The following is a 22,596-nucleotide window of genomic DNA, read 5'->3' as shown; positions in this document are numbered from 1 at the left end:
TGAAAGTTAGCTGGCCTGCAGAATAACCATTTTCAACAATTAAAGCATATTTGATGCAAACTCTGAGACAAAACCTCATTTCTAAGTTGATATTGCCCCTATGGCTCTTGAATAGCGTTGCATTAAATATTGGGTGTCACTTGGTATTTGTGTAAACATAACACACAATGACAGAGAATGCTGAGCTTCCCCTTCTTTCTAAAATGAAAGTGGTAATGCCTGCTACCTCACAGGACTCAGTTTTAGGATTCAGTTAAAGCAGTGATAGCCAGCGCTATGATGTCAACATTGTACCATCACCATAAATCTGCTTTAGAAAGAAAGTAAAGTAAAAACAACATTGATAAAATTTTATGACTCCTCCTTCTATGTACATTCACAAATCTTTAAGAAAATAAGGACTTTAGAAAATATTTAGAAAATAAAAATCCATTTTTAAACACTATATGCCAGTTCATTTATCTTTGATGCTAACAAGTCAAACAATACAATGTCCCTTCTAATCTAGTCTTTTGTGATACAGCTACTTCATAGGGATTTGTTAGGTGGAATTTTGCAAGTAACCATGAGGATCTATGTGTAGAAATCCATCGTGCTGTCTGAATTAAAGACAAGCCGCCTAGAATTCATTTAAGAAACACATCCTCATGTACCCGGCTTTAGGAAGGTCAGTTTGCTGGTTTCTATCTGGTACCCCTCTAACGAGGCTTCTTCAATAGTGAGTCTCCTTTTGTAAATGTTTTCAAAACAGCGTGGTTGGTGCTTCAGAGTGCAGGGAAATGGGCAGAAGGAACTCAGGGCCAGACAGTTCTTATGTATGTATTTTTATAGATGTATGCCCATTTTGAATGTTTTTTCTTTTAGCTCCAAATACAAAAACAAAATATACTCTTAGTACTACTCCTTAGAAGGGTTGCTCAAACATTTTATTGTTAGAGGTGGTGTAAAACCAGGGAATTTTGGAGACTACTTTTGATAATGAGTGAGGGGTAAATGCCAAAGTGTTGGGGAAATACTTTCTTTCAAAGACAAATAATTCGATCAGGGCTTTGAAGTGAGTATAGTAGACTTTGTTACTTCTCTATAGGTAGTCTCAACAATGTATATACATTATAAATACAATATATACACATGTAATGTAATTATACATTAGAAAACATAATAAATACACAATGGGGCAACCACAGTTGGAGTGCCCATACCTTCATGAATTCATCTTATTTCTTATATTAGGACAAGGAAGGATCATATAATTGGATACAAAGAGAAAAGAGCACACATGCAAATATTAAAAATAAGGATTCACTACTATCAGTTGCAAATAATTAGTATTTTATACCACTGTGTATTTCTAATATTATATTACACTGTCAAAACAAACTGAATGTAGTCAGAACTTAAATTACTAAGTTTGTAGCACCAATACAAAAATAAATACCATTTCAAACAGTTTTATTTCACTCTTTTTTTTTATTAACTTGAGTATTTCTTATATACATTTCGAGTGTTATTCCCTTTCCCGGTTTCCAGGCAAACATCCCCCTAATCCCTCCCCCTCCCCTTCTTCATGGGTGTTCCCCTTCCCATCCTCCCCCCATTGCCACCCTCCCCCCAACAATCTAGTTCACTGGGGGTTCAGTCTTAGCAGGACCAAGGGCTTCCCCTTCCACTGGTGATCTTACTAGGATATTCATTGCTACCTATGAGGTCAGAGTCCAGGGTCAGTCTATGTATAGTCTTTAGGTAGTGGCTTAGTCCCTGGAAGCTCTGGTTGCTTGGCATTGTTGTACATATGGGGTCTCGAGCCCCTTCAAGCTCTTCCAGTTCTTTTTCTGATTCCTTCTTTACTTTCTTTGATCTAAATTGGCTTCTGCCTCTTCAGTGCTGGGATTAAAAGTGTGCAATACCACACACGACTATATATTCTGTATTTTAGAATGAGCTTAGTATATGCAGAAGACACTAGTAGCTCAATGATATTTGCTGATGGGACTAATCTACATTAGAAGCTCTGAAGAGAGAGTGTGTGCATATCAGGAGGGATCCACTCCTCACCCTGTAGCTGCCTTATAGATGCTACTCTATAGTTAGGCTTTGGTCTAGTGACCGTGCTCTTTTTCTGTATTTAGAATACCTTCAATATGAAAATGGTCCAGTTAAGCCAAATGCTATTCCAATGCTATTGATTTCAGAGGCACACTCACTTCTCAATGCTCAAGACTCTCTACTAACCCTCCTCTCTCCAGTTACACTAGTTCTTTCTTTAGTAGACTCCATAAACATTTCTTTATTACTTCTGAAGCTTGTGTTTTCACAATAATTTACTTACGTTCTCTAAGAGAAGGAAGATTATATATATATTCATGTATGAGAAAATAGTCCCTAAATTTCTGTAATCAGGAAGGGGACTGAACTCAAGGTTTCTGATCACTACCCAGGAAGAAGAGCTCTTTCTCTGCAGCACAGAATGTAAACTTAGGCCACAGAGACCTTTGATTTGGCTCCCTCACTGATGGGATAAATGAAGCCCGAGATGCTCAGCCAATATACATCTTAACATAGAATGGTTTATGCCTTCTTGTAGCCCTTGAGACCAGCCAGTCTGGTCTCCTGTAACTGTAATCAAAAGGCATACAGAGGATAGTTTCAATTAAAGGAAGTTGAGTAAGTGGTATAAAGAATGTTAATTGGAAGTGACATAATTCCTCTTTGGGCAAGTACCTTCCTCGAATCTAAAGAACTTGCATGCCAAGTTGATTTCTAAATTTCTTGGAAGGGAGGTGATTTTTATTTAGTCAGGGACATCCATATGCCTTCCCTAGAGCCCTCATTGTTACTTAATCTCTCTGGGTCTGTGTATTGTAGTGTGATTATCCTTTATTTAACAGTTAAATATTCACTTATAAGCTAGTACATACCATTTTGGGGTTTTTTTTGTTTGTTTGTTTCTGGGTCTGGGTCACCCTAGTGAGAACTCCTAATAGTAGAGGACCAGGAACCTGAACAGGTCACATCCCTTAACCAGGCAAGGCTTCCAAGAGTAGGACTGGAACATCAATCCAGCCAAAAACATACAACCTTTGACCCACAATTTGTCTTGCTTGTAAGATGAGCTGAGGCAATGGTGGCCCAGAACTTGTGAGAGTGGACGACCCAATGACTGATCTAACTTGAGGCCCATGCCACCAGAGAGACCCTAAGTCTGACACTGTCTAGATGGGCAGGAACAGGAAGCTGGATAACCCAGAGACCCAGGGTAAAGCCAAAACAACATAAGCAAACAAATAAACAAACAAGACCAGAAAACCCCCAACAACAATATCAGCAACAACAACCCTCCACACATCCCCCAAACCAAAAACGAGCAAACAAAAAGAAAAAGAGAAAAAGGAAAAAAAAGTCTATGACGAGCTTTCTAATGATATTTTTCTATACTCATAGATTGGTGCCTAGCCCAATGGTCATTGAGAGGTTTCCTCCTACAGCTCACAGGAGCAGAGATACACAGCAAAACATTAGGCTGAGCTCAGGGAACCTGCTGAAGATAGGTAAGAAGGAGCTGGAGGGGTTGAGGAAACTACAAGAACATGGCCCACAGAATCAACTAAGCTGGGCTCATAGGGGCTCAGAGACTGAAGTGGCAATCCTGGAGCCTGAATGGGTCTGCTCTAGGTCCTCTGCATATGTGTTAGCTGTTTAGCTTGGGGTTTTATGGGATCCCTAACAGTCAGAGTTGGGGCGTCTCTGACTCTTTAACCTGCTCTTGGGACCCTTTACCTCCTACTAGGTTGCCCCACTCAGTCTTGATATAACAGCCTGTGCCTCATCTAACTGCATCTAGTTATGCTGTTTGCCTGGTAACTGGAAGGCCTGCTTTTTTCTGAAGAGAAATGGAGGAGCAGTGGATCTGGGGTAGACCAGGGAGGCAGAGGGGTGGGACTGGGAGAAATGAAAGGAGGGCAAAGTGCAGTTGGGAAGTATTGTGTGAGAGAAGAATAAATAAAAAGAAAAAAATCATTTTAAAATTATTACTAATGATAAGTGAATTTAACTAAGCTTCCAAAATCAAGGTCATCTAAAATATAAATTGAATTGAATATACATACAATAAACAAAGTTATGCAAAAAACAAAAAAACAAAATAATGGAGTGACCTACTCATCTCTCCTCTTGTTGATTCTCTGACCTATTCATACATTCAGCAAATATCTATTAAAGCATAGATTCTGGTTTTCAGTTCTAATTAAATAAGAAAAATATTTTTGTGACCCTATTGCTTTCGGAAAATGGTTCTATAAGCAAAAGTTACAATCACAAAATTTGGTCTATTGGATAAATCGATACACATGGAAATACTATTGCAATTAAAAGTTGGCATGTTTTCTCTATAGTTGTACACCTAACCTCAATACAGATGCTTTAAAATATTATAAAATTAAAAATAGAGGTGATATTATTTAACTCTTGACTGTTTTAATCCTCAAGTCACAGTAAAATAACTTTTAGATGTATCTCATCTTGGTAATTTTTAATAACTCACAATCCAGTATTGGAACAAAAAGGGCAGAGATATCATTTCGGTTTTTGTTCAGTGACTTTAAAATAAATTTTCATCTTTCCTCAGTTACTTTTAAATGATATAATGACAACTGTTACCATTTGTTTAATTTTTTTCACCAATAAAGAGAATGAGAAGACATTGAAGTTGTTTAAAATTCTTCTTGAAAAATGTAAAATATTTTATAGACATTATATAAGTATACATATAGATATATTATTTTAAAAGACAACATTTAAATGCCTCAGTGTTCTTAATGATAATGTGATAAAATTGGGTCAGACTAACCTATCATGCTTCCTCTATGCTGAAATAATCTGTTTACTTAAGTTTCCATTTCATCTGCTGACTTGAATGGGTTTCTGTCTAGTGGTTGTACTTATATTTGCACTTAGTAGGTCAAGGGAAGTTAATTACCAGATCAGTACCCTGAGTAAATAAATGCTCATAGGTGAACTAAGCAGAATAACAAAGCTTGCCATGTCCAAAGCCAGTAATGATGAATGCATTGTTTTTTTTTTTCTTTAATGAAGAAGTATATTTGAGATAGCTCTGTTCATGGAAAGTATTCAGTGAGTACAGGGTGAACATTTTTTCTTTTGCCGTCTCCTTCTGACTCCCAGGACCCAGAGCTCCCACTTTCCAAACTTCTTCTCTGGAAGACCCTTCTGGCTTTTGCAGGCATCCCTCTTTTGTTAGAGTGTGCTTAAGCACATCTGGCAAGAATTCACTCTACTCAAGCCTCTGTGCCTCCTTAATCTGAAATACTGTAACAGAGACACAACATCACCATAGATACAGTGTTTATTGTTCACTTTTTTTGGTGCCAATCTCAGATGCCTTAGGACTTTGCCAGGTGCAGTAAATAAATAAATCAGCTTGTGACAAAGGCATTTAGATGAACTGAGGGTAAAAGTTCTGACTAAGAATGAATCCAAATGTTTAGAAAATGTTTTAAAAACCAAATGGCACATGTCTCCGGGATGATTTCAGTCTATGACGGGTGACTGGTGCCTCTGGCTTACACATTTGTCTTCCTCACTGAGCTGTGATCCCTGAATAATAGGGCGAAGGGGCTGGAGAGATGGCTCTAAGGTTAAGAAAACACACTGTTCTTGCAGAGGATCCATGTTTGGTTCTCAGCACACACATCGCACAGTTCATAACCAATTATAACATGATTTCTAGAGGTCTCTGAGAGCTTCTGCAAACCTGAGGTACACAGAGGGTAACTCAGGTACACACACACACACACACACACACACACACACACACACACACACACAAGAATGTATACATCTCAAAACGAGGACAGGGATGAGTGGGTCAATCAGGTGTTGTCTTCCACACACCCAGTCCCCGGGGCTTGCTCAATGTAATATTTATCAAGCCGAATTAAAATCATCTTTGTATAAATAGTCCAAAGGCAGTTTGACTTTGTAGAGACAAAAGACTGACTTTTCTCTGTTAGAGCTCTTGGAGCTGTGTGTGCTTTAATAATGTACATAGCCTCCAAATATGCATAATTATCAGAGTTTAGTGAGCGTTCTGCTTTTCTACTTTAAATGCTCAGGAAAAAGCTATTGTTCAGGACCAAGGGAGAGACTTTGGTTCTCAAATTTGTGAAGTTCTAAGAAGCAACCTGAGAAGCAATGCCGAGATGGATGAATCAGGAAAGCACGTGGCTCCCATGATGTCTTCATCAACATATCCCTAGCCAGCGGTTGCTTTCTGGGCTCACAGGATTTTTGTTTTTGTTTTTTTCTTTTGTGAAAATAAAGTAATCTTTTATTTGTCCTCTTAGAATGAGAAAAATGGGCCATAGTATTTAAATTATGTCACTCTTGAAGTGAATTTTGTCACTCTTGAAGACCCATCTTGACCACTCAGTAACATTTTGCTGATTTTACACCCTGACCATGGTTTCCTCTTCCTCTTCCCCTCCCAGTCCTCAACTCCTACCTCCCCTCCTGCAGTGTTAATCTACACATCCATTTAAAAGGTACTTTTATACTTCCGGTGCTAAGGAGTTGTTTAACAGAAGTTACCACATGTAAGGGACCAAGCCCAGACTCTTTAGCTTGGTAGCCGAAGTGTTCTATGCTTTAATATTTATGAACTGTGTGTTAGTCTTCTACTTTAGTACCACAGGGCATACAAATTTAGCACAGTAGATAAGAGTTAAGGAGACAGGCTGTGTTTGTCCTTGTGTGTGGTGGTGTGAATATGCTTGGCCAAGGGATTGGCACTAGTAGGAGATGTGGCCTTGTTGGAGTAGATGTGGCCTTCTTGGAGGAAGGGTGTCACTGTGAGGATGGGCTTTGTGGTCCACCTCCTATCTGCCCAGTAGAAAGTCTTTCTTGGCTATAGTTGGATCAGGATATAGAACTCTCAGCTTCTCTAGCACCATGTCGGCCTGGGCACTGCCATGCTTCCTATCTTGATAATGGACTGAAACCTCTGAACCTGTAAGTCAGCCTCAAGTGCATGTTGTTCTTTATAAGAGTTGGCTTGGTCATGGTGTCTCTTCATAGCAATGGAAACTCTAAGACGCTGTACCCTTCAAAAGAGGTGGAGAATCAGACTGGTCACCACTGCTCATCTCTACTCTATTGTTACAGGCAGGACATGGCTGTTCCAGTATACGAAGCTTGAAAGACAAAATGTCTCTACTTACATTATTGCTGTGGCAGTGGGTATCTCATGGTAGACAGTAGTGAGTTGGCATGTATAGGGCCGAGATGGGTGCAGGATGAACAGCATATCATGATGCTGAGCACTGGACTGACTTTGAAATGCTCGGGGGACACCGTCATCATCATAACAATTGTAACAGCCAACAGAGACTAGGACCAAATGAGTCCATGAGGACTTTTTGTCCGGGCATGTGTGTGACAGGCTGGGACCATTATGGCAGTGCCCTGACAGCATCAAGTCCATGTCTGCTTTCCCAGCTAGACATTGTCAGCTTGAGGTCTGCATATGGAGTTTGTTTCCGGACACTTGCCTACGCCTCTGCAGGGTTCTAATGCTGACACGGAATCTTCACACTTCTGGGTTTTAAACACCTCCATTCCCTCTCACATTCTTGAGGTTGGGTACAAACTTGGGGCATTTGGATTGCTTCAAATCCTACCCGTTTTACTCCAGTGCTGCCTGTTATTTGCATGCGTTGGCTGTCCCTTCTACAAAGTGAATACCTCCCCTTGGCCTGGCAGTCCAGAGAGGAGGTGAGAACACTCCCTCTTCAAAGAGGGTTTCAATTTTTCCACTTTTCGTCCGTGTGAAGCTTCACGTTCCCTCTGGGATAAGTGCACATCCTGATGCTAGAGGTATCTGTTGCCACGGCTTTGTTATGGCACTGTTCGCTGCACAATTTCATGCAAGCCAATTAAACTCCCTAAGCCTCAATTTTCCTTTTGATACTATGTAGGGAATACTGTACAATGAAGACAATTATTTGACACAGTATTTATAAGAGACCTGGCACAGAATAATAGTCCACATACGGCCTCGCTTACCTCCATTGTTAGTGATTTTCTTAATTTCACTTGCAAGGATTACATTTTATTTATATCGTAGGAGAGTTATTTCTTGTTCACGACATGACTTACATTATTTGCAGAAGCTCCTCATTTTTATATTTCAAACAGACCCTGGCATGATATAAGGCATGAAGCATTGGACTGTACAGGCGATTGTCCAAACGGGACTTACGAAACTTGCCTGCGTTCTTTGTGGCGTTGTTAACTGGTGATTTGATATCGATTTTTAAAGGTCAAATAACAAATTCATGTAACAGGTCGGCCAAGTTAGAATATCACTGGGGTCACAGGAAATATGATATGAAGCCACACTTGCAAGCTCATGTGTTGTTCCTTTATTCCCAGACTGAGAAGGGGACAGGAAGTCACACTTTCATGCCTACACACACACACACACACACACACACACACACGGCCTGCATGTCTCTTTGCTTTGCAGATGGGCCCTCTCTCATTTGTGCGTATAAGAGGAAGGGGGAATGTTTTGAGTGAAAAGCATTCCTATGAGACAAAAGGGGAGGCACAGTAGCAGACATTCTAGTCTCTGCGGGAAGGGGCTGAATGATCTTTATGACCTTATACCCCCTCCCCGCCAGCGGCCTCACTCTAGATGGAAGTCTGAAGTTGAACCCCTGCATGTGCTCGGCAGACAAGGAACAATAGTGTGTCAGTCTCTGCTTCATCTAAGACCATAATGTGAAATAGACTTGAAAAGAGTCAGATATTGCATAGTTTAATGCATTTTAAAAGTTTTATTGTAGCTATCTATTTTAGGGCTCGATACCACTGAGGGTTATATTAATTTAATTTTCTGATCCAATCTGAGCTAACGGTTCATTCCTTTAAGAGAAACGAGGAAGTGGAAACAGACACAAAAAAGCCCGAGCCTCAGGATTCTCAGCCATATTTGCTGGGCACGCTGTCTTCACCCCACCCTCCACCTCCACTCCCTGCTATCCCCCTCCCCCATCTTTGCTCCTTCTTGATGTGCCAGTATGCTTGCCAGTGGGCGATCCTTGAAATCCCAGTAGGCTGAATTCAAACTGGGGCTCCAAGTAAGTACATCCTGTTTGGAAAGAGTCCTGCTAGAGGAGATTTCTGTGAAGAGAAAGTGAGGGGGAAACTGGCAGGCGTTACTCCATATGGGAAATGTTCCCGTTGAAATTCTCTGCTCTCTTCAAAGCTAATGGCAGCACACTTTCTGACTACATCTGTAGATCCTGATTCACGTTTCAATCATGCTTGGTATCGCTCTTCAAAGGCTGGCTTGGATCTGACTCTGGATGGCTTGCCGAAATGTTCGGGAGAAGATGTGAGCAGTTACAGTCTCTCGAGCACAGCGACAGTGTGACAGAAACGGCTCTGATATATGTGGACAGGAAACCATTGGAAGATGTCTGCCTGCATTTTAGTTTTGCATGGTCTCTGGGCACCCAACTACTTTCTAAGCATTACTTAACAACCCGTGGCTCCATGAAAACAACTCGTTTTCAAGAACAGAACCCACAAATATCTGTAGTGTTAATAATTCATTGTATAATAGAACTGAGTTAAGTGAGTAAACCTTTATATTTACAAGTAAAATACATTGCTTTCTAAGTATTCCATTCCATTTCACTGCTATTAGATAAACTCATTTTTTGGGGGGGGAGATATATTATTGCGCTGAAGTTTTAAAAATGATGCTTGTTCACTGAAAAAAATTAAGGAATCAAATAATTTTTTTTGTACTTTGGTGAAGTTTTCAACCATCTTTTATTTTTTTTTACAGTTTCAAAGTGTAGAGTATCGTGATGCTTTCTTTTTCTATTTGATAACAAAAAGCAAAATAATCATCTCTCTCCTTTCTCCTTGGACTTGTACGTGTGATCTCACACAAAATGGTTCAGCTTTGTTGTCTGGGTTGGTGGGTAGGTACTGAGTCATACAAATGACCCCAAAGCATCAATAAGGTTGTGCCAGTGCAGAAATGGGGAGAAGAAACTACTCTCTGGGAGGAAGCTGTTCACCCATGTGAGGCGAATTTAGTGTGTTGGATGAGGTAATTTACTAAATGGTACTTTAGTGCCCCAGAAGACTTCATTCACCTCAGCTGAATGAACAGCTGGATCAAACTCAATTATGGAGACTTACCATTCATACTCAAAGGCATATAGATCCCAAATTGAATGTGCCTTAATTGGGTGCACATAACTCCAGGGTAACCTGGGTACAGGACTGAGACGTTATGAACAAGTGCAGCCTAATTAGAAAGATTTAGATCAGTGTGCCTTCAAATTTCATCTCCACTGCAGTGGATGTCGATGACTAAAGAGATAAGGTAGTGGGAAGAAGGGGAGAGCAAATGACAGCATTGTTCGAGTCTAATCACAAACTCCGAGTCTAGAGAGATTCTCAGAGAGGAGTATGTACTTAAGTATGAACTGAGCTATGATCTAGGAAACTGTGCTTATACAAAAGGCTGTTGTCAGGATACATATTAGAAGTAAAGGGATAAAAACTGAAGGAAGCATAGATGCTTGAGTTAGTGGCATGCATCAATGAGAGACTTCATAAAAGACAAAGGTGTGTGTGTGTGTGTGTGTGTGTGTGTGAGAGAGAGAGAGAGAGAGAGAGAGAGAGAGAGAGAGGAGAGAGATTGATTCAAAACTTTCCATAAAGGCACAGATTTTTAAAAATTAATAAAATAAAAAGCTCAGTCTTTGTATTTTTTTTCTTTTGAGACAGGGTCTCACTATATAGCTCTGGCTGACCTTGAACTCCCTACGTAGTCCAGTCTGCATCCATGTTACGGAGATCTGCAGGCCTCTGCCTCCTGGGGGCTGGTATTAAAGTGAACCACCACACCAGCCTTTAAACCGAGTCTTAAGGCAGAAAATGTTTCAGTTTTCTGAGCATTTTTTTTTCTCTCTCAAAAGGAGCAGTCCTTGAAAACCGAGGGAAGCTTCTGACCTCTTGCTGCAGACTTCACAGTGTTAGAGATGGAAGATGCCTCAATATTGTTCACTTTATGGAAAACATGGTTTTTAAGGCTTTTTTTTTTCTTGTTAGAATAAAACCAGTGTTTACTTTCTGTTTCTCTGTGCATTTGGATGAAGATGTGGGATGAAGCTGTTCCGAATGGGCTTTGGTGCTGCTCTCCTTCATGCTGCAGGCAGTTACACGGGAAGCAGAAGCAGTCTGCGTCTCTGAGGACTATGAAGCCATCTCACCCTATCAGGCTGTTCTCACCTGGAATGCTTGAGTTTGAGAGACACAATCTTTATCCCGTAAAGCCACAGCTATCTGCAGGTTTCCATCATTCACCTTGACCCTACCTGGAAGCATGCATTCTTGTTTGTCCCCTACGATTTCTGGTCTTCTCACCAACTGTCCACACACTATGAGGACTTTTGTTCAGACTTAGAAATCGTAATCGATTTCACATGCATCAGTGGGCAGCTCTAGACTATGCTGCGGTTCTATAAGCCGGTATTTCAGAATCTGGTCACTAGTTCAGGCACCAGCCTCCTACCTGGAATGTTACAAATCTGTCGTCTTATCTCAACATGAATGAAAAGACGGCCACATCGCAGCGTTCGATCAAAGCTCCAGGTTGATATCCCCTTTTAGTTCATACATATATTTTGATCATGGTTTGTTTCTTCCAAACTCCTCCAAGATCCTCCCCACTTCACCCCACCCAAGTTCGTGTTCTCTCTTTCTCTTTCTCTCTCTCTCTTCCTCCCTCCTTCCTCCTTACGTTCCCCTCTGTTTTATCAAGGTGGTGGAATACTTTAATTTCATACACCTGGGGTCAAAGCTGAGCTTAGTGTCTGCCATTTAGCTGTCCAGTAAATACAAAGCAGAGAAAGAAAAAGAAAAAAGAAACCTCAAGAAACAAGAGCATGTATTCTTCACTCTGCGAAAGAGAATTCCCTGTTCAGTTGTGAATAGGTCTTTATGTGAAGAACGGGTGTGGCGGCAGTCCCAAGATGGCGCCTGGGACTGCAGCTAAGCCTCATGGCTAGCACCTGACTTCCTCACACACCGGAAACTAGCCACGTCCATTGTGAGAGCTGCGCAGGCGCACCATGACACAAGATCAGGCCATGTGATGTGGACCTATGAACTGAGATTACGCAGTCTGGACTGAGGAGGCAGAGTTGAGGGAGGATATAAGGGAGTGTGCTGGGGGCTGAGGAGAGAGAAGAAAAGAAAGATTCCTGCTTGCATGCGGAAAGAAAGGTTCCTGAATAAACCACTTTAAGAAGAACGCTGTGCCAGAATTCAGCAAACACAGAGACGAATGCCAGCAGCAATCCACTGAACTGAGATCGGGACCCCCGTTGAAGGAATCAGAGAAAGAACTAGAAGAGCTTGAAGGGGCTCGAGACCCCATATGTACAACAATGTCAAGCAACCAGAGCTTCCAGGGACTAAGCCACTACCTAAAGTCTATACATGGACTGACCCTGGACTCTGACCTCATAGGTAGCAATAAATATCCTAGTAAGAGCACCAGAGGAAGGGGAAGCCCTGGGTCCTGCTAAGACTGAACCCCCAGTGAACTAGACTGTTGGGGGGAGGGCGGCAATGGGGGGAGGGTTGGGAGGGGAACACCCATAAGGAAGGGGAGGGGGGAGGGGGATGTTTGCCCGGAAACCGGGAAAGGGAATAACACTTGAAATGTATATAAGAAATACTCAAGTTAAAAAAAAAAAAAAAGTGAATAAGCCCAACCAAAGCCTGCTGGGTGGATAGCACTGAGAAATATTCCTTATTTTCTCTTCTGCCAATCCCTAAGTCACTCTTAAATAACGGCCTATGTACACCGGAAAAAAAAAAAAAAAAAAAAAAAAGAAGAACGCTGTGTCGTCGCTCTTTTCTGCGGGTCAGAGACAGAAGCGACATCTTTATGGTAGGAAGCATCTTTAACTCAGTTGTTTATTTCTATTTTGTTTATATGAGTCTTGCTAAAATTTTCTTTACTTTCTTTTCAGGTTCCCCAGTTAAAGAAAACAAAAGCAAAAATAACGATGTCGGAAATCTTCAGAGATCTATCTGTGTCCCCCCCAAACTAAACTTACACTTTAAAGATGTATGCTCTGAACTCAGAAAAAGAAGTGCTATGCCCGAAACGGATCTTAAAACTGAAGCTCTAGGACCTTGAATTCAATCTCATGGCCAACATTACTGCTGACTCAGAGAACACAAGCTCGTCCGTGCAATCTTTGACCATCCTGACAGACAATAGTCTCCAGAGGGACCTGAGTACACTGGTAGGGAAGGCATTGGCTGGGATGGAGAGAAGGCAGAGGAGCAAGCTCTAGTGCAGGATGCTGACATGCTTGCCCCATGATGGTAACAGGTTTGTGGAGATGCTCTCTGGGTTAGTTATTTCAGAATCTAGAAACTTGACAAGGAATTATGGAAATCTATTATGTTTAGATTTAACTAATTTGCCACTGGCCTCTTCAAGATGGAAGAGAATATTTTTCAAGGGGGAAAGTAAAAATTCAGAAGAAAATAGGTTGGCAGTATGTCTTCTATACCCCCACTGTCAAGGGCCTACGACTCTCACAGGTTCCCATTCTACCCACATCTTCCCACTCTACAAGTCCACTGCATTTGTCTCAGTTAGTGGATGTGGTGACTGAGCCAAACGCTGTGGGGGAAAGGTGAGGACAGTGGAGGGTCCTTCATCTTTATGACTTGTATCCGTCGGCGGTCTTCCACTGAGTCTGCTCTATCTCACCTCCTCACCAGTGTTCTGCTTTCCTTGTTACCCTTTCCTACTAACATCGCATGGCTTTAAAAACACAAACAGAACCAAACCTCTGGATCACTGCTGCATTCCTTTTAAATTGGCTTCCCTTTCACTTCTGTTTTTCCCTCAACAATTCTTATATTCATCTGGCCAAAAGATGTTCTGAAAATACAGAGCTTGTAGGCTTGTATGGTTGTCCTGTTTATATACCCTTTCAATGACTCACCACAGTTAAATGTTTTAATTTGATATGTTATTTTACATTTGTATGTGTGTGTTCATACATCCTCATGGAAAGATATAGCCTTGTCTGAGAATTGAAAAGTGATATAGGCTGATATAGATACGAAGATATATATATATTTAATGTATATAGACAGCATTAAATTTGGTGTTTATGTTTAAACTTGATACCACGCTTTGGACAGTTCTTGTTTCATTGATCCACTTCTTTTGAATTCATTATAGTCACCAATACCGAGATACATCATATTCAGTAATTTATCTAATAATCTCCTTTATGGTGAGGATTTATGTTTTTAAAAATGTATTTTAGGATAGGTATGTAGATGTAGAGTTTATTTTCTTTCCTATTTTTTTTTAAGAGACAGGGTATCCTTGCTGGTGTAGAACTCCTTATATCAGAGATTCTCAACCTGTGGGTCATGACCCCATTGACAAACCTTTATCTCCAAAAAGGTTTCATATTATGATTCACAACAGTAGCAAAGTTACAGTTCTGAAGTAGCAGCAAAAATAATTTTATGGTGTGGAGGGATCATATATATGCCTTTAAAAATATTGTGAATATTTCCGAATCATCTGCCAGAAGTCTGCATTCGTCTATACTTTTAACAGTAGCGAATTGCAAGTATGTTTCATTTCCCATGTAATCTCTGACTCTGGTAGTGCTGATAATCTAAATTTTGCTAAAACAATATCCTGGGTGTATTTGAGCTACTCTATTTGTGTGGCTGTGACTGCTCTCTGCTCACCTGTTTCACTGTTGGACTTTTCTAATTAATATTAAATCAACTAAAAATTGTTTTCATGAGAGATCTATGCTTTCATCCACTTTTTAATTGTGTTCTTTGATGTTGCATATGACAACTCAAGTGATAACTGGAAAGCCCTGTCCCTTGTCCTTCTGTCTACTTATGTCTTTGACTGTTGGCTAAATAAATCTTGATTCATTGGGCATTTCTCCAAAACAAATCTTATCATCATGATTACCTACCTTTGGACAAAGTATACTTTCATGATCTTACCTATAATGTGCCTTCTGAAATTAGAGAGAAATATAATGATTAATGTGAGAATCCACCCTCTGCACAAGCCTTCTCCCATGGATACAGACAGATACCACATTGGGACACATGCTGTGAATCCTTAGCTACCCGACAGAATGGATTTCTTACCTGGGAACTGAGTTAACATCCAAGAGTACGACTTACTGTTAAGCGAGTGACATCATTGTTGCCACACTACTCTTTTCTCATTTGCCAGCCTCTTGCTTGGGAACCAGTCTGACTGTGGACTCTGAGTGATCTCCCTCCTCTTCAGAGAGCTATAATAGCAGACTTCTCCTTCTACCACAAAAGTTCCGATGCTCTTCGCCAAGGCCACATTACTGTCTGTCTCTTGTTCTGCAGTCTGAACGCTACTGAGCTCCCACCATGGTGTTTACTTTCTGTTTTCCCATGGTGTTAATAACCCTCCAATAAACTCCTTAAACTCCATTAATCTGCCTTTCTGGTGCCCACCCCACCCTAAACCTAATGAACAGCAGATGCCAACAACTTAAGGGCTTCTCAAAGTCTCTAATTTTCAGCAACTTAAAGTGCAGCTGCTCCTTCAGCCACAGTAGTGCAATACTTGACCGAACACTGTCTACCAAGACTGCGCCAGCCTTGGTGCTCTCCGTCATCCTTGGTTATTCCTCTATCTTCTACCTAACTTTATTGATGACACATTACTATTTTTTTAAGCTCATTTTCCTTGTGTAGATTCTAGACATGAACACTTTGTTTCTTATTTGTTCTTAAAGAAGCAGATGGAGCACTTCATTATAATACTTCAAATAATCCATTAATTAACAACTAGTCATATAGAAATAATAGGTCATTGAAAACAGACAGTGATTGTTAAAATGCTGAAGAGTTTTTAGTATTATGCTGTATAGGAAGACGTGAGACCACTTCTTAAACTTTCCCCTCAGTGTTGGACATAATGTGCTGTATTGCGAAGATTCTTAGCTCTGACACACACTTTTAACAAAGTACCAGGCTACAAAAATCTATATTCAAAATCCAAAGTTTTTTTTTTCTATGCCAATAATAAACATATAGAGATAAGGTCAGGGAAGGCGTTTATTTATAGTAACTTCAGAAATGCCGTGAATAAACATTTAAGGAAGGGAGTGATGTATACCATGAGAAATAACGAAGAAAGAAAAGGAAGAAACTAGGAGATGGGAAGACCTCTCCTGCTCAAAGCATGGCAGAACTAATATTGTAAAACACCTACATTGCCAAAAGTGATTCACAGGTTCATGCACTCTCCAGAAAATTTCCAATGACATTATTCACAGAAGTAGGAAAAAAAATCCTGAGTTTTACTTGGAAGTACAAAAGACTCAGAATAGTTAAGATAATCCCAAGTAAAAGGAACATTGACAGTAGAATCATAATGCCCAATTTCAAATATACTATAGATCTATAGTACTAAAAGCATGATGATACTGGCAGAAAATCTAGCATGAAGATGTGTAGAAGAAAATAGAGGACCCAGAATTAAACCGCATGACTACAGCCACTATGATCTTGACGAGTACTCGAACTGGAAAAAAGAAAAGGTATAAAGAATGCTGGATATCCACATGCAGAAGAATGAAACTAGATCCATATCTCTTATCATCCACAAAAATCAACTCAAAATAGAACAGAGACTTTCATATAAGACTGAAGTTCTGACATCAGTGCAGAAAGCTGATGAGAGGCATAGGCGAGGTATTTCTAAAAACCTCTGACAGTTAAGTAAATAATTTCAAGAATTGGCAAGCAGGATTGGATGAAATTTGGAAGATTCTGCACAGCAAAGGAAACAAGAAAACAAGGACACAGTGAAATGATAGCCTGACATATGAAAAATAACATACTATGAGTACGTCAAGAACTAAAACTTTAAACACAGAAAAGGAAATAATCCAATTAGTAAATGGTCAAAAACAAACGAATACTTTACCAAAAATTAATTACAGATGGCTATTTTTTTTAATTTTGCACAGAGTCTATCTTTCTTTTTTGTCCTCCATCTTTATTAAATTGGGTATTTCTTATTTACATTTCAATTATTATTCACTTTCCCGGTTTCCTGGCCAACATCCCCCTAACCCCTCCCCCTTCTGTATGGGTGTTCCCCTCCCCATCCTCCCCCCATTGCTGCCCTCCCCCCAACAATCACGTTCACTGGGGGTTCAGTCTTAGCAGGACCAATGGCTTCCCCTTCCACTGGTGCTCTTACTAGGATATTCATTGCTACCTATGAGGTCAGAGTCCAGGGTCAGTCCATGTATAGTGTTTGGGTAGTGTACAGATGGCTATTAAATACACAAAAACACATTCAACATCTTTGGTCACCACGGACAAATCAAATCAAAGCTACACTGAAATTCCATCTCACTCTGTCAGAAGAACAATAACTAAAACAACAACAAGAAGGGCTGGTATAGATGGTGAAGAATCCTTATACTAGTTGGTTGGAATATTAACTGGGGCAACCAGTAGGAGGTCCATCAAAATTAATAGTGGAAGCGTCATAAAGCCTAGCTACCTCACTCCTGGGAATATATCACAAGGAGTCTACATTGGCATACTCCAAAGACTCTAAGGTGGCAGCATTATTCACAACAGCCAAGTTACAAACCTAGAGATGAAAAGACAAAGAAATGGAGTCTGAACATAAGCACAGTTTGTCAAGGCATAAAGGAGAGGGAAGTTATGCCCTCTGTAGGAAAATGGGTAGAATTTGAGTTCATCATATTAAATTATTAACTCAAAGTCAGAAAAACAAATGCTGCATGTTTTCTATCACATGTGGATTCTAGGTTATATAAGTAATAGGAAAGCAGAGGATCTATGTGAATAAAATGGAAATACAAGGTGAACAATATGAAACTCATTTGGGGAGGAGGTTCGCTGGAGGAGTTGACAGGAGTGAGCAATGGAAATACATGGGGTCAAAGTTCACAATGTACTAGGGAACCAATCATGAATAGTGCAACGAATGTGTACTAATGAAACTAAGATAAATAAGATGACATTAATCCTAAAAGAAAAAAAATAAATACAAAAATTGTGTCCTAAAACTAAGACTATATCAGGGTGACTAAGAGAGTAAGAAGCTTCGGCCAGTGATAGACTTACGACTCACTTTGTCTCTTACTGTCTCTTCTTTAAAATGTTTTAATTTTTCTGAGTTAAGTTTCTAGACTCAAGAAATAAGAAAACCAACAACAATAATAATGAGCTCTCTAGCTATACACGTAAAATACATAACATAGTATCTAGTACATAGCAGGCATACAGCCATGAGTAAAGAAGAAGAAAATCACATGGCAGTTAGTCTTGAGCCAGACGAGACGGGGAGAAAATTAAAATCCAAGTATGCCACACTTAAACAATGTTTTGGGGCTTAAAATCTAGGAACCAGAAAGGCGTGTGGAGTAGCACTTATTATTCCCACACTACCACATGGCTAAAGGAGGTAACCAACAGGGCTACACAATCCAGTGAGCATGTCAAGGTACCATCAGCAAACAGGAAAGAAGCAACCTTGAGACCGGTGTTTCTGGTGACGCAGGCATTCATCAGAATTCTAAGAATATTTGTTGCATTAAAACTTATACTTTAGAAAAATTGTCAAGCAAAAAGTCTAACTAGCATATACACATAAAACACCATCGGAGGAAAAGGATGTCTAATTGGAGCATAATAATAATATTTTTACAAGCACAAAGTAGCAGTCAAGGGAGTTGAAAAGCTGCCAGTGCCCTTTGCGGTTACGGTGGCTCTATGTCCAGAAGCCCTTTGCAAGCAAGTGTCATTAACCTACATCTCACATTGACCTTGATGTTTATGAATTCTGTAGAGCTGACAATTAAGTCTTTGCAGGTCTTTCATGTTCAATCTCGATGAAAATCTATTTAGCAGCAAGTTCCTGGTGAATTCAAAGTGAAGAAAGAACTGGGTCTAACATGTGTCTTTCATGTGCTAGGAAGCAGAAGGCTTTCATTAGCTATTTTAAGGCAGATTTTTCTTTTTGGTCTTTGGGAAATAAGAGTTATGACATTTGTGAAATCTTTTTCTTCTGAAGGTTACAATGTAATGAAATAATAAGGAGAAAAGGGCATTTGCTATAATAAAGCAATAGCCAGGTCACAGAAAGAATGACTTGTTTAAAAGAACCAGAACTCAGCTCCAGGATCTATTAATTAGCACTAAATCTTGGAGAGATATATGTATGTATATATATATATATATATATATATATATATATATATACTGCATATATAAACAACCCTCTCTCAGAGACATTTTTTAAAGGAGCATCTTTCTCTTGAACCTTCTTTGGTTAAGCCCTATAATCTAATCTTCACCATTTCACCTCTAACTCTTATTATTCTTAATTTCCACTATTCTATGAGTCTGCTAATTGGTCCCTCTGCTTCATTCTTCCTCGGTTAGGATTGAGTCTCTAGGCTTGTAATAACCCTGCAGAAATATTTTGCAAGAAGTTAGATTGCTTCCCTTAATGAATACTCCCTTCAGTGACATGTATGACATGTATGATATATATGAGTGTGTATGTGTGTGTATGTATATGTCTATATAACTGTGTATATATGTGAGTGCATATATATATGTATGTATATGTGCTTCTGTGTATGTATATGTCTATCTATGTGTTTGTGAGTGTGTGTGTAATTATACAATTCTATCTATCTTGGCATCGTGTCTGAATTTAGACTTCTAACTTCAAACTTGTTTCTCCAGATGGCAGAACTGTTATCTTGTAATTTTTCAAAACTTTCTATTGCATTTGGAGATAAAACCTTGTAGTTTAGCATTTAAGATTCTCCCAAACATGTTTGAGTTAATTCTTAAAATTTAAATCCTGAATCTTTCCCATCTAAGCCTCATACTTAAGAAAGACTCAAGGAATGGCCCTGCCCTTGGATCTATCTGCACACTGCTTTTCTTCTTCCTATAAGTGGCTTTTCTTCTGTTTTCTATCATGGTCAAGCCCCATGAAGGTGGGGGCCTTCCTCTCATTTCCTATTCATGCCTCTTCTTCTCTCATAATTTTCTTAGTCCCCCAACTTTTCAATTTTTTTTAACTTTTCAATTTTTAACATTTCATGTCACAAACATTGTATTCTACTTAACACTAATTTAGTTAAATTATATCATCTCTGATGATGACCAGGTGGGGTAAAAATAAGAATAAAGGTAAGGAAATACAATTAAAAATAAAATTATTGGTACAATCTGGAAACAGGGCCAATAGATTCTGCTTGTGACTTCTTTTGTTCTTCACATAATATTCAACAGATTTTGAGCTAATGAAAACCATTGGGAGGCAAATTGTGGTTGCATGTGCCTCTAATTCCAGGATGGGATGCAGAGACAGGTGCGTGTCTGTGAATCTAAGGATAGCCTGGTCTACATACTGTCTATATGAGAGTTCACAGCCAGTCAGGGCTGCAGAGTGACATTATCTTAAATAACAAAATAGCCATGGCTGTTGATATCACTCCTCTCTAGTCCTGCTAGTGTAAACTGATGGTAACCGGTATCTACATACAACACTTCCAGGAAAGAGACAGCTTTACTTTCCAAAAAAGGGGGAATATTTTCATATGTATTTTGTAAACTGAAGTACCAGAAAGAACAAAAATGCTGTTTATAATATAACCTCAAAGTTTTTAAAGTATGCACATAGAAAGAACAAAGACTCTTTGTCCCTGTAATTCCTCCCGTGAGTATTCTGTTCTCCCATCCAAGAAGGACTGAAGCATCCATATTTTGATCTTTCTTCTTCTTGAGCTTTGTTTGATCTGTGAATTTTTTCTTAGGTATTCCAAGCTTTTTGGCTAATATCCACTTATCAGTGAGTGCATACCATGTGTGTTCTTTTGGGACTAGGTTACCTCACTCAGGATGATATTTTCTAGTTCCATACATTTATCTAAGAATTTCATGTAATCATTGTTTTTAATAGCTGAGAAGTACACCATTGTGTAGATGTACCACATTTTCTGTATCCATTCCTTTGTTGAAGGGCATCTGGGTTCTTTCCAGCTTCTGCTATTATAAATAAGGCTGCTATGAACATAGTGGAGCATGTGTCCTTGTTATATGTTGGAGCATTTTTTGGGTATATGCCCAGGATTGGTATAGCTAAGTCCTCAGGTAGTACTATGTCCAATTTTCTGAGGAACCACCAGACTGATTTCCAGAGTGGTTGTACCAGCTTGCAATCCCACCAACAATGGAGGAATGTTCCTCTTTCTCCACATCCTCGACAGCATTTGCCATCACATGAGTTTTTGATTTTAGCCATTCTGACTGGTGTGAGGTGGAATCTCAGGGTTGTTTTGATTTGCATTTCCCTGATGACTAAAGATGTTGAACATTTCTTTAGGTGTTTCTCAACCGTTTAGTATTCCTCAGTTGAGAATTCTTTGTTTATCTCTGTACCCCATTTTTAATAGGGTTATTTGATTTTCTGGAGTCTAACTTCTTTGTATATATGGGATATTAGCCCTCTACAGAGACAAATAGTGGAGCAGGGACTGAAGAACAGGTCATCCAGAGACTACAACACCTGGGGATCCATCCCATATGCAGCCACCAAACTCAGTCACTATTACTTATGCCAAGAAGTGCTTGCTGACAGGAGCCAGATATGGATGTCTCCTTAGAGCCTCTGCCAGAGCCTTACTGAAACAGATGAGTATGTTTGCAGCTAATCATTGGACAGAGCACGGGAACCCCAATGGAGGAGTTAGAGAAAGGACTGAAGGAGCTGAAGGGGTTTGCAACCCCATTGGAAGAACAACAATATCAACCAACTACACCACACCAGAGCTCACAGGGACTAATCCACTAACTGATTAGTACACATGGAGGGGACCCATGACTCCAGCCACGTATTTAGTAGAGGATGGCCTTGTCCAGCATCAATAGGAGGAAAAGCCCTTGGTTCTGTGAATCCTCGTTTCCCCCGTAGGGGAAAGCCAGGGCATTGAGGTGGGAGTGGGTGGATGGAAGTGGAAGCGTCCTCAAAGAAGCAGGGTGGGGGCAGAAGGGGTTTGGATGAGGGGGAAAGGAGATAGGGTAAGTACATAAAATATCCAAGAAAACACCCGCGGATCCCGGCCCGCAGCAGCTCTCTGCTCCAAGACCCGGTGAGAGAGAGACCCAACCGCCTGGTCAGGTGGGCACTCCTGAGGCTGCAGAGCGGAAGAGACCACCAACACTGCTCACCCCTGCCCACATCCCTGGCCCAAGAGGAAACTGTATAAGGCCTCTGGGCTCCCGTGGGGGAGGGCCCAGGAGCGGCAGGACCCCTGCCGGAGACACCGCCGGACCCTGAAGGAAACAGACCGGATAAACAGTTCTCTGCACCCAAATCCCGTGGGAGGGAGAGCTAAACCTTCAGAGAGGCAGACAGGCCTGGGA

General features: G+C 40.2%; 1 protein-coding gene and 1 long non-coding RNA gene across 2 annotated transcripts in view; one reads left to right on the top strand and one right to left on the bottom strand.

The window, feature by feature from the left end:
* Epha6 (Eph receptor A6) overlaps positions 1 to 22,596 on the bottom strand; it is a 962,116-nt gene that overhangs the window by 228,955 nt on the left and 710,565 nt on the right.
* LOC134480984 (uncharacterized) lies at positions 12,237 to 17,190 on the top strand. The gene is made up of 3 exons (XR_015633041.1): positions 12,237 to 12,576; positions 12,890 to 13,003; positions 13,086 to 17,190. It is a non-coding gene; the product is annotated as an uncharacterized LOC134480984 (long non-coding RNA).

The sequence above is a fragment of the Rattus norvegicus genome, chromosome 11 (assembly GCF_021556685.1).
Source record: "Rattus norvegicus strain SHRSP/BbbUtx chromosome 11, alternate assembly SHRSP_T2T, whole genome shotgun sequence".
In the NCBI taxonomy this organism is placed as follows: domain Eukaryota; kingdom Metazoa; phylum Chordata; class Mammalia; order Rodentia; family Muridae; genus Rattus; species Rattus norvegicus.
The sequence above is the reverse complement of the archived record's forward strand: the minus strand, read 5'-3'. Positions and strand labels throughout refer to the sequence as shown.